Below are 13,011 nucleotides of genomic sequence, written 5' to 3'. Positions count from 1 at the left end.
AATGATGTTCAGTTGAATGAAGCTGTGCTTTTTCCATTTTCATGTGCTTGCAGAGTGACACTCTACGGAAAATACACCTTTTAATTTTTGATGGTGTAATGTTTACTAGTGGTGTACATTTACACCTAAAAGGGTGTTAGTTATCGAACCCTCCAAAAGGGTGTAAGATACTGGATTGAAGACACCCTTTTTGAGGGGCGTATTTTTTTCTGTGTTTATTTACACTCTAAAGGGTGTTAGTTATGGTATCGCGCGATTACATCCCAAAAGGGTGTTTAGAATTTAACAGTGCAGCGGTATAGGGCGATGCAGCTGTGCTATACTGCAATGTCCCATGTGAAGTACACGGAGCGAAGTTCACCTTCTTAACGATTTTATTGCGCAGAGTTTCGTTACCACGATATTTTTCTCGATTTCCACCGCATAAATGCACCGTCCAGCGCCGCAGGAAGTTCGTACGGTATGCTGGAAACGAGCAATGTGCGACAATGTTTGGCTACTTTATCTGCACCCACCCTGTACAATAGAGTGTGATCAGTGCGTAACGAAAGACGTACTCGATCTTGTCCTTGCACGTGATCATCAGCGTTGTGTTGTTAATTGACTGATACATTAATTATTCGTGAAGCCCTCGCTGGAATGGCGAGAGCAATTCCTTTGGGACTACCACCTTCTCGGGAGCGAGGGGGAAGTACCGCGTTAGTAGCGTGGATATATTTTGGTACTCCAAGTCGGACACATATACGTACCCCACGTCCGAATCCGTGGGGTGATGCATAAAATCAACGGAGCTAAAGTCCTCTACCCACTCCAGATCGCCAACGCGGAGGTGCTTTATCATACTGAATCTGTAAAGATTATCCAGGTAAGATTGTCCGTAAAAATTGTCTAATCTATGTATGATATGTACACCTCCTCTTTATCGGGATCATAGCCACTACACAGAGGGTTGTTAGCAGCCCCTAGCACCCGATTCGATGGTTCTGTACATGTCCTCGTCGATGATTAACCCCAATTTTGCCTGCGTGTAATTTAGAGCGCATTGCCACGAATAGGACGCCAGAGAAACACAATGAAGCAATTCCAATCCGCGCGTCGTAGCACAGTGGTCGGAAGTGCTGCATTACGTCAGCATGAAATAGGGCATCCGCTTTTAGGTACAATGCATTATAATCCCTCAGATTCGAGCATCCAAAACGTTCAAATACTTGCAGCGCGTACTGGTAGCCTTCCTCGCATATATCCTTCCCCTTGATATCATTTTGGAAGGCAGATTTTGCCGGAAGAGCCAATTCGTTGTACACCGCGAAAGAATTAACGTTACGGGAATACACATTTACGAAGCAAAATTTCGTAGTTGTCTCCAAATACCTGCTTCAGGCACTGGAACGCTTCTGCGCCCCCCATGGATTTAACGGTTTCCACGAACTCTCCCAGCGACGAATTTAGGTACTGCATGGTGTGTCTGAATAGGAAGGAGCAAATTTCGAACGATCGAATATTTTCCATGGAACTGACCACGATGAAGGGAGCTCGCTTCCAACCGAGAAGGTGAAATTCCCGCAGCAGTCCGGACAAATCGTAGGCCAGATTGTGCCACCATGATCGGTAATTTTTCTCTCGTCGTGCATGCCACGTTACAGGAGTTGCACAGCGTCGCGATGTAATTTGTCTCCCCGGTAGTGCATCGCTTGGAACAGCAAACGCGTGGCCAGTGGCCAAGGCGTGTTGATGGGCGCGCATTGCTCTATTGGGTACTAAAGCAAGCAGTCAATGATGATGGAATGGCTATTTTATTTTACTTTATGTGAGTCGTTAGCGACTCACCTATTTAGTGAAAGGTTGTATGCTTATGAACATATGCAAACTGATTTCGTTTGAAAAGGATGAGAGGTACAGCGTGTAGCCAATGACGTTCTCATTTACCCGTTCCACTCAATAGTATTCTTGCAAAATATACATTCTTCTAATAATATATTCTTGCAAATAAAAGTAAAAAGAAGTGAATCCCATTCGGTATTATAATTGCTGCACAAAAGCACTGCCCCATTTTTTTTATGTATAGTCAACATGCGTTCCAGAACATGAAGGAACTGATGTTCTGAGGCTGGCTAACCTTTTCAGTGACTTTCATCTTTCATGCATTCCAGAGTTGCTGCCTTTCTTTTTTGGTTCGCGACGGTCGACTGGCGATATGTATTATATCCGCAGCGAATGCTTATTGTTTCGCGTTCCCATATATGTGTGTACCACCTTTTGACGATGGTAAGATAATTATTGACCTCAGGAAAAATACGGATTTATGTGGTTGTTAATAGACTTTCTGTTTGCGCGTTGTGACTACAAAAAAAAAAAAAGTAACAGTGTTCGTGGGGTTTTGTGGAGCTGGGACCGCACTTGGCAAACAAGTTCTTTGTGGTTGCCTTTTTGTGTGACAAGGGTCATAAATTCATGTGCTATTGCATGGAAAAAGTGTTGTCGCGTTTGGATTACAATCTATACCTACAATTACAAAACATGCATTACAATACCAAGAAGCGCGTTTCTTGCTGTGTTCTATCATGTTCGGGACAGCAGTACACAGGCCTTGTCCTCGCTGTCCCACACCTATCATGTATCTAGAGCTCCAAATAAAAATATTTTGATTTGATTTGATTTGTAGGATTGGACAAGCGTTTTTAATGGAATTGCCTCGCGAACCTGGTGAAGTCCTTGTTTTGGGCAGGCTATTTATGAGCCCTGTACGCGGATCCTGTTGCGCTGCATTTGATATACCTTCCTGAAGCGGTGTGTTTTGTTCTTATCGTGTGGTTCACGCCCTTAGCTCCAATTCTATCAGCAGAACTGAATAGGAGTGTTTGTTTGTTTGTTGTTCGTTAGTATGTGTCTGTCACGCTCGTAGCGACGTTCAAGCTTGGTTTTCTTGGTAAAAATTCAGACTTTATCGTATTATGCTGTCCGACCAGAAGTGACTTTCCCTGCTCGCTTAAGGGATGTTTTGTACCCTTGTTCTGTGCTTTATTTACGCAGGGACAACGCGACTGTGTATTTGGCATTATGCTAGAATTATCTGATGGCAGAAATGAGTGCCTCCTTCTCAGTTTATCAGCGTTTGATCCGGTTTTTTTCACAGTTATAGCTATTCGAGCAAAAGTGTGTGTAATGTTTCACTACTCTTTTCTTTTTTCGCTGCGTTTACACAGAAGAAAGCTGCTTGGTAAAGCTGAATAGTGTTCTATCAGGGAAAGTGGGTTTGTTTGTTAGATTTTGTTGGGTACTCGATATGTTGATGAAGCAGTGCTTAATCTTGCAGTTATGGGTATTTGAGCAGAAATGCTAGTATCTGAGCATTACATAGAGCCAAGGGCAAGCTGCGACCTTGAACATGCAGAGCAAGTTATTTTTAGGCTATCACGACTCCCCATACCTGCGCATGTTGGGGCATGCAGCGAGATCGCCGCTATATAAGCACAGGAGGGCCACTACGAGAGATTCGCGGCCGCGCCAAGTGTGTCGCCACGGTAGTATCGATTGGGGCGCCATCACTTCCCAAGTCTTCTTCATTACGAAAACAAAACCCGACTTAATAGGTGTACTTCTTCTACAACAACTGAACAAAGTGCGAGCCTACGTTTCTTTGAGTAAACTCGTTCTCTTCGATTTAGAATGTGTGTGTCACGTGGTCACATTCCTTCAACCGCCAGCAAGCAATCCGAAACTTTGGCCGCGAGCTTTCAACCGTTGACCGTTGGAGTGGCAGCAGTGGAGGGTGGAAGCTGGTGCGTTAGTGTGCGCTTTGTACCAACCTGTATTTTTCAAAGTAAGCAACCGTAGAAATATTATGAGTTATGATGAATGTGTGGGTGGGTGAACTGTTATGCGATTTTGTATTGCGCAGATATGATAGACTCCAGTTCCGGATACACGGACATACGCCAAGTAGAAGCGCACTGGTAACAATACTAATATCTCTGCAAAGGTCGTTAGAGCGTGCAGAAACAGGAATTGCATGATTCACATTGGATCGATTATTTTCAGCTCCTTCGAGGTGCAGAGCACCGAAACTGCTTTCCCGGAAGCGTTGTGTACGTACACAAATCAACATTGGACATGCCAAAAAAACTTGCAAATATATAAAGACCGCCTGAAAGCCAAGCTTCATGATACTGGAAAACAAGTCACAAAGCATGCCTGCTCCAGAAGAGACTTGTTGCGAAGAAACCCTGTGATGTGTTTGTCAACTATGTAATTACACTTTTTTGCAACGTCTGTGCAGCGATTTCGAGAAAAGTAGTGACATAGTTGCATATCTATGAATAAGCTTGATGAATAGAGTGCTTCCATTCCAATATGTGTGTTTGTCACTTTCTGACGTCTGCCTTGTAAACCAGTAGAATAATAAATGAAATGCACAGAACCGCAGCTCCGGAGAGGCCGCAGAGTGCTCCGCCATGTTGGATAAGCATGAAAAACAGCTTCCTCGGACGAATGCGGTACCCGCCGCCTTATCCAAAATCATAGCGAATGCGCATGCGCAGAATTGTTCTTGCAACCACTGGAGTCGCATTTGGCGCTACTGCTGCCCGAAAAACGTCCCCATTGCGATCAATGGGAGTGTCCCATCCCTGATATCAGTGTGGAGGATGTGTAAAGAGGCAGCAGTAAAGTAAAGTCTTCGCGTCGCTCGCTTCGAAAGTAAGTATTTTTCATCCACGCTCCATGGCGCACGTTTTCTTAGTGTTTCTTCCTTTTTCAATGCCGAGATACGTGTTCTGCTTTTTTGATCCTCATGATATCGTGGATGATGAGTCTTTGGAAGAGAATTCACCGTCTTCTCGAGATATTGCACCTGGGCGATTCCACGCGAAATGATCCAACGGACCTGCTCGGCCCTCACAAAACTATCGCAAATTTTTACGACAATTTTTTTTAGCAGTCCGTAATAGTGCAAAACGACACACCACGAAACATTTCTTCCCAAATCTCAATGTGGCGGGTGCTAGACACGAGCAAAGTTCGCAGCGCTGGCGCAAACCGTGCCTGGCGTGAACAGCAGGTACGGCTCATGGAAAGCACCTAGAAATGTGCGGTTTTCTTTTGCGTATAGAGGAAGGCATCCTCTATACAGCGTTCAAATCCCGGTTGTCGTACTGTAATCGGTGCTGGTATACAAAGGCCGGAAGTTTCGCAATTTTGCTCCTACTTCGCGATTTTTTGGTGGAAAATTAAACCATTAAATTTTAAGGAATATTTTTCCCTGACAAGGCCTCGTGGAATACTTCAGTAGGAAAAGTCGCAAGACACGTAACTCTTGTAGTCATTGCAGGAAAAAAAGAGGAAGTATGCGATTTTTCCAAAATTCGCTACAATCGAGCGTAAAACACGCAATGAAGAGGTCGGAAGAGACGCCTGAAACCAAAGCAGTTATATAGAACGAGCCTTCCTCTACAACATATTAAAAAATCTCGAGGGTGTTTTTTCGTATACAGGAGAATTTTTTTTTTTTTTGTAGTAGAGGGTATTACGGCCACACTGACCCAGGTTGCATGTATGCGTTGGGGTGCTATATTTGTTTCTTGGGCTCCCGTTTTAAGTCTTCGTATTTGCGGTTTTTTTTCTGGTTGGTTTTCAATATGACAACCACCCGGACCAAAGGAACATGGCTCCAGTTGAGCGCGGTGGAGTTCCAATTCACCAGTATGAATATTATAGGCGCGTAGATGCATGTTCACTTGATTAAAGTTCCCTTTAACTGTCACATTTGAATGCTGAACAATTCAGCAAAAATATTAACCACGAAAAGTCTAACAAATTATAACGCTAGAGGAAAAGACGAACGTGCAAAAAAGTCATTTACAATGCAGTACTGAAAACGACGGAATCTCGTGGTGGTGGTTCATCGTCCATGCAGTCCTAGGTTCCAGTGAGGCTCACAGCTATATAAAGCCTTGCACCATTCGCATGTGGAAGCGTATACCCGCAGATATCCGCAAGAAACTTCTGGGTTCGGATGAAATATGGAAACTTGTTGTGATCTGCGGATCGAACGCGGATGGCGCCGGCTCAGGAGCGGGTCAGACTCGGATAAACCGCGAGATTGCGCCATCAGTTTGCTTCACGCTCGCGCATCTGAGAGAGATCTCTGGCGTCTCGAGTCGAGGTGCGCGTTCGGCGCCGATCTTGCGTTTCAGTTGCAATAAACTCTACTTATCCCGTTTGGTGCAAAATGTGTTGCTGTGCTTGGTGCCGTATAATCTTCCGTGGAAGCTAATTCTGTACTTGCTGTCGTGTATTCTTTGGTAGCATCATGGACGCTCAGGACCTGTCCTCGCTACAAAAGCTATGCCGCTCCAGGTTTTTCACTCTCAGAAGGAAAGAGAGGAAGTCGTCCGCGTGGATGAAGTTTGGTGACAGCTTTTTTTGTTGGCCTTTCTTTTTCTGTTTTGTTTGAGTTTGAGTTTGATTATAGAAAAAAAAAACGGAAGATAATTGCTGTTTTGTGCTGACGGGAAATAACGTGTATTTCCTGGAAAATTGGCCTGATATATCGAGCATAGAAACTGAACTATTGCTGAGTGCCGAGGGAGACTTGGATTTTTCGGATAGGATGCGGATGTCGAAAAGCTCATCCGTGCAGGGCTTTAGCTCACACGACAAAAGTATTACTTAGACCTGCCCATCACCGCTAGTCCCCACTGGATTCATGCAACGTGGGTCACTGTGGTCGTAATACCCTGTACTACAAAAAAAAAATATTTTCTCCTGTACACGAAAAAAACACCCTCGAGATTTTTTAATATGTTGTAGAGGAAGGCTCGTTCTATAAACCTGCGTTGGTTTCAGGCGTCTCGTCCGACCTCTTCATTGCGTGTTTTACGCTCGATTGTCGCGGATTTTGGAAAAATCGCACACTTCCTCTTTTTTTCCTGCAATGGCTATGAAAGTTACGTGTCTGGTGATTTTTCCTGTTGAAGTATTCTTTGAGGCCTTGGCAGGAAAAAATAGTCATTAAAATTTAATGGTTTTATTTTCCCCCAAAAAATGGCGAAGTAGGAGGAAACTTGCGGCCTTTGTATACCTGCACCGATTACAGCACGACAACCGGGATTGAGACGCTGTGTAGAGCATAGCTTCCTCTATACGCAGAAGAAAACCGCACAGTTCTAAGTGCTTTCTATGAGTCGCACCTGCCGTTCACGTCAGGCACGGTTTTCGGCAGCGCTGCGAACTTTGCTCGTGTCTAGCACCCGCCACATTGAGATTTGGGAAGAAATGTTTCGCGGTGTGTCGTTTTGCACTATTAGAGACTGCTAAAAAAATTTTCGTAAAAATTCGGGATCGTTTTGTGGGGGCCGAGCAGGTCCGCTGGATCATTTCCCGTGGAATCGCCCACCTGGTACATTGTATGCTCACGTGGAGCGGTCACATCCCTACGTGGACATTTCCTTCGTGCCATTCTTTCAATCTGATAGCGCATTTCGAGGTACCGTCAAAGCGTTCGTGCGTTATATATTCGTTAAATGTTGTTATTATACGACTACGAAATTCTGCTTCGTAAAAGTGTATTCCCGCACGGCCTCGTTAATTCTTTCGCGGCGTAGGACGAACTGGATCTGCCCGCAAAATCTGCCTTGCGAAATGATGGGGAGGATATAAGCGAGGAAGACTACCTGTACGTGCTGCAAGTATTTGAACGTTCTGGATGCTCAAATCTGAGGGATTATAATGCATTGTACCTGAAAACGGATGCCCTATTACACGCTGACGTAATGCAGCACTTCCGAAGACCGTGCTACGATGCACGCGGATTGGAATTGCTTCATTGCGTTTCTCTGGCGTCCTATTCGTGGCAATGCGCTCTAAATTACACGCAGGCAAGATTGGAGTTAATCATCGACGAGGACATGTACAGAACCATCGAATCGGGTGTTAGTGGCGGGCTCTGTCAGGCGAGCAGGCGTTATTTGCGGGCTAACAACCCTCTGTGTAGTGGCTATGATCCCGATACAGAGGATGTGTACCCCCCCCCCCCATATCATACATAGATTGCAACGATCTTTACGGATTCAATGTGATAAAGCATCTCCCCGTCGATGATTTCGAGTGGGTCGGGATGTTAGCTCCGTGGATTTTATGCGTCACCCCACGAATTCGGAGGTGGGTTACGTGTATGTGTGCGACTTGGAGTATCCAAAATCTATCCACGCTCTAACGCAGTACTTCCCCCTGGCTCCCGAGAAGGCGGTAGTCCCGGAGGAATGTCTCTCGCCATTCTAGCGATGGCTTCTCGAAGAATTAATGTTTCAGCCAGCTAACAGCAAAAAGCTGTTCCTCACGCGCAAGGACAAGGTCGAGTATGTCGTTCATTACGCACTGCTCGCACTCTATTGTAGATTAGGCATGAGGATGACAGAAATTCACTGAATTCTAAAATTTCGTCAGGTACCATTCCTGCGTCTCTACATGTAGGACAATGTTGCCAGACGCGTTGCCTCGGGCACGACGTTAAAAAAATCTATAAAATCTCAAATAATGCTCAAAATTTCACACGAGCGATATTTGAGTAGCCTTCGATGAGGAGACGGCAAGTCGCCACGGGAGATGGGCAGAATGTGTGAAAATTTAAATTTTGTCCCCCGACTGCGTCATGTACGGAATGCACAAAAGAAAAGTGCGATACGATTTCCCCCAGCAGATTGGCTTTACGATTTTACAACTGAGTAAATTACCCATGTACTCGTTCTACTAAAAAACCCTGCTGAGCAAGCTCACTTGCCAGGTGACTACTTGCTACTTTGCCATGGATTCTCTGATCCTTGGCCTATTCTGCCAGGACTACGAAGATCAGTTTCGTACGATTGCCGATGACCATTTAGACTTGTCTTCCTCCAATCAGGATCATCCACTGTACAGTGAGAGGAATCGTGGTAGGCTCGGTGCGTTCAAAAGTGAAACCGGTAGCATACCCATAAGAAGAACATTGTGCGCAAAGACCTCCTCCATGATACGTACCACGATACCCTATTCAAGCACACAAACGTATTGCACGAACAGGTGTCAATAGTGCGAAAGAAACAGTGCCTGTACACCACCAGAAATGTGAAAAGGAGTCTGATGGCGTACGATGACAAACGATACCTCTACAATGACGTTGACTCCTACCCGTACGGAAGCTGCGAATATGGTAAGCTTGAGTGAATGACAGAGATAGCGGAATTTAACCGGGCATTCTTTCTCCCCTCAGATAATGCAGAGGATCAGAAGGAGTAGCGTCATTTGTACCACTGGAAGGATATGGTACTTCGTTCTCTTCTTGCTCGTCTCATGCACGCTGGCGCTGGACGCCTGCAACTGTACTGCGAGCATGAAGCTGGAGAAGGATAAGCACACCTACACGCATGAATGCCCTGGCGATATCTTGGCTATCACAGATGGGCATGTGATACCTATGCGGCATTATGCTGGACAAGAAGGCTACTGTATCGCTGCGCACGTACCTTCAATCGCTAGATTTGAGCGTCCAGTGCTTGTGGAATGTGTCAACTCACGGAGGATGAAATTTTTCTTAGACGCTGTCCCAGAGAAGTCTACATGATCTGTCACTCCCAGGAACTATGCACAGCATCAAAGGAGTCAATCTCTCCAAGACACGTAAACCCCCAATTATTATTAATCTCTCCAAGACAGTCATGATTTTTCTAAAACATGTACTCAATACACGTTATTACTTGCCATGTATTCCTCGTGTCTGTCTAGGATAGAGCCGTAGCGGGGTCGTTGGGATGGCCAATCAGCTGGCTTAGAAGGAGCCAATCAGCGCGAAGCGGATGGATCAATCGGCAATCAGTAGGTTTCGTGGGGACCAATCACTTATTTATTTATTTAGTTTATTTATTTCGTTCATACGTAACATGAACGCCGAGTGTCCGGCAAAAAGCAGCCTAGCTCCGTGTAGGACAAATCAGCGTGAATGGGCGGATCCATAACGGGAGCCTGTCAATCAAGGTGGGGCCGTCAATCAGAGGGATTAGAACTGGCTGGTGATGGATTAGATATTCCTAGAACTGGATTAGAAAAAGGATGTTATTATAGCGGTCCCTCCTATACTACGAATATGTAGCTTTCATCCTGCGTAGTAACTGGTCCTGAGCGTAGTAAATGATGATGCCGTGCTCATGAAACATCAACTGGCAAACACTGCCACTACCTCCTCAAAATCAGCAAAGCCGGCACCTGTGAACGAAGAAGCGTAGACTACATGCTTCATATGTCAATCTGACGAAGTAATCACTTACAATGACATTGGCCTGTACCACACTGAAAAAAATTTCTGTAAAATAACAGAGAAAAAACAGAGAAATTCCCTGTAAATGGGTACAGACTCTTCTGTATAATCATTTTACAGAGCATACTCTGTTTAAGAACTGCAGCGAGCACGATCGACGTTTGTCAGCCATATTGCAATCAGTGCAGCGAAAATGTGATCGAATCAAACCACCTTTTTTCTCCTGCTTCGATACGAGCGAGAGATCCGAGGGATCGTCGTCTGTTGACCGTGCTCTCACAAACGTGTGCTCACGAACTGCGGTTTCGAAAGTTGGCGGTTGGCGCTCTGCTGCGTAGCTGCATCTTCCTATCTTCGTCTCGGCTTCAGGTGAGCAGATTTCTTGTTGAAATTAGGTTGAATTCCATTGTCATGGTCAGTAGCAAGTGCATAGTGCTAGATTTTTCAGAAGTTCCACTAAGAGTGTGCGGAGACAACTACTGTGTTTGTCGTGTCGTACAAACGGAAACTGTTTAGGCCTAACTTCACCAATGCCTGTCATTTATACTCGCCGCGTAATGAAGTCATGTGGTTGAGAATAAAACGACACGGTGATATGCTCAAACTGACTGCATCGAGGTGCATATCAATTCCTGACGCGAGTATGCTTGAATGTGTACGTTATTGAGCGTGTTCATGAAGGCGAGTTGCTGTAACGGCAGTGGGATGATTGTGCGTGCACCTGACCGCGCAGTCAGAGCTGTTGAGCCAAGAATATGTGGTGCGGTGCATTTTGTCGTTCGTCCCAGTCGGTGTCTCGTTCCTTATTAGATAACAGTACCCACAAGAGCGAACAAGCGAACCGCTCCTCTTCAACGTGATATTCGTTGTCGGCGTCAGCTTACACAATTGATGGGTCACAAGAGCCTGGCGTGAATGAGAACTAGAAAGTTATGATGTTCACATTTCCTGTGCGGTGTTAGCAAACTGTTGGATGCGTGAGTGTTGTATTACAACCGTCTTGAGTAGAATATCTGTGTTCTCCTCAGGCAGACTGAAGGAAAACGTACAAGCGCAAGAAATGGGCCGCTCCACGCCTTTAGCCTGTGTGGAACACCAGGGCAACCATATCAATATTAACAGCTATTTATTTCCTTGCTACCATCCTGAGTGAAGGGTGACATTCGAGACGTTTCATGCACCTTCAGACCACTGCCAGAGAAAACACCGTAAAAAAAAAGTGTGTCAGTGAATGTGAGTAGTGCATCGATGTGCTTTGAAGAAAGGAAATGCAAAGCTGTGTGTAATAATTGTAATTGATTAATTGATACTCGAGAGGCTGGCAATTTTTTTTATTATCAGGCACACTGTTAGGTGCACATTCAAGGCAGTAACACTAATAAGTGTGAATTGAGCAAAAGTGATGTTTTTGCTAAGTACCTTTCAGCTTTTTCAATTATGGACAACATAGCCGATAAAAAAAAGGTTTTAAAGGTTTCATTGGAGCTGTGACACGTCAAACATCACACTAATTGTTGTAGATGCTGCTTGAACCTGATCATATAGCACTGCAAATGAGGAACCTTATGCAGGGAGCTAATAAGCAGCCGTGGCATTCTTCCTGACAGCTGACCAGCGGATTATGATTACCTACCTTCTTGATGTGTTTTGTATGTTTTCATACATGTCAAGCTGTTTCTTTTGGAACAGAGTGTGACTCGCCTAGTAATGGGCAGCAATTAAACTACTTATTGATCAGCTACTAATTAAACTACTTTTCTTGTATTTGACTGGTAGGTACTCTTACTCTGCAAAGGGTAGTTCAAACTCGAGCTTAGCTAATCACTATTATTTTAACAGCAGAAATTACTTTAAATTTGTTTGCGTTTTCAAGACCTGTGAGAGACTAACATAGGGTTAATTGTTTTGTGCAATCATGCCATCATTCTGTCAAGTTTCGTAAGACTACCTTTGCACACTGCAGATATTTCCTGGGCATCAAACCGTCTACGAAATACATGAGGTCGAAGAGGAGCCATGTGAGTGGATCAGCAGCCAGGGCGCTCTCTTTGTTCATAAAACTAAAAGACTTCAAAGCAATGAAGTTGGTTCTTATCTTCATCGTACTTGTTGTGCTCACCATCCTGAACGGGTGCAGGGAAACACAGAAATATAGCAACGAATTTATGAGCAACACATTCAGTGCAGGTAACTGATGGCAACACAAGACATTTCCTGCTGTTGTGAGCTGGCAGTGAGAACATACTAAGTACCTGTCTTAAAAATTATCATCAAAAAGGTAGAGGAGTCATGGTTGTTGTTGTGAGCTGTTCTGAGCATTCTGTCATTGGTCTGTCTGAGCTTTCCATTGCACTCGTTCGCCATGCTGATAAGCTGCATGCACTATATTGTACTACCCTTTTAGTGATATCCAGGATGGCATAGCAACATGTTATATAAACATTAATATGATTGTTACGTATTTTAAAAGATAAGGGATTGTATCAGGTAGCAAGAACGGTCTCAGCAGAAACGTGAAGAAACTGCAGCAGCTACATACAGGATGTCCCAGTACCTACGTTAAATATTTGTAACGAAGGCATGCGGCTAACAGTATTTCGCTCCATTATGTCTCCTCGACCTCATGTAGTGGGCTTCATTTCTTATGAGCTTTATCATGACCATCTTTGAGCAAGCAGCTCAGTAAGTTACCCAGTCAAGGCCACTTAAGGCCCTGTGCCATGGCT

The 13,011-nt window shown here is 44.7% G+C and overlaps 1 long non-coding RNA gene across 1 annotated transcript; it reads left to right on the top strand.

The window, feature by feature from the left end:
• Positions 1–10,569: 10,569 nt before the first annotated feature.
• Positions 10,570–12,350, top strand: LOC135370676 (uncharacterized). Its single transcript, XR_010415424.1, has 3 exons — positions 10,570–10,654; positions 11,314–11,518; positions 12,249–12,350. It is a non-coding gene; the product is annotated as an uncharacterized LOC135370676 (long non-coding RNA).
• The last annotated feature ends 661 nt before the right edge of the window (positions 12,351–13,011 follow it).

Source organism: Ornithodoros turicata, chromosome 1, assembly GCF_037126465.1.
Source record: "Ornithodoros turicata isolate Travis chromosome 1, ASM3712646v1, whole genome shotgun sequence".
Lineage (NCBI taxonomy): Eukaryota > Metazoa > Arthropoda > Arachnida > Ixodida > Argasidae > Ornithodoros > Ornithodoros turicata.
The sequence above is the reverse complement of the archived record's forward strand: the minus strand, read 5'-3'. Positions and strand labels throughout refer to the sequence as shown.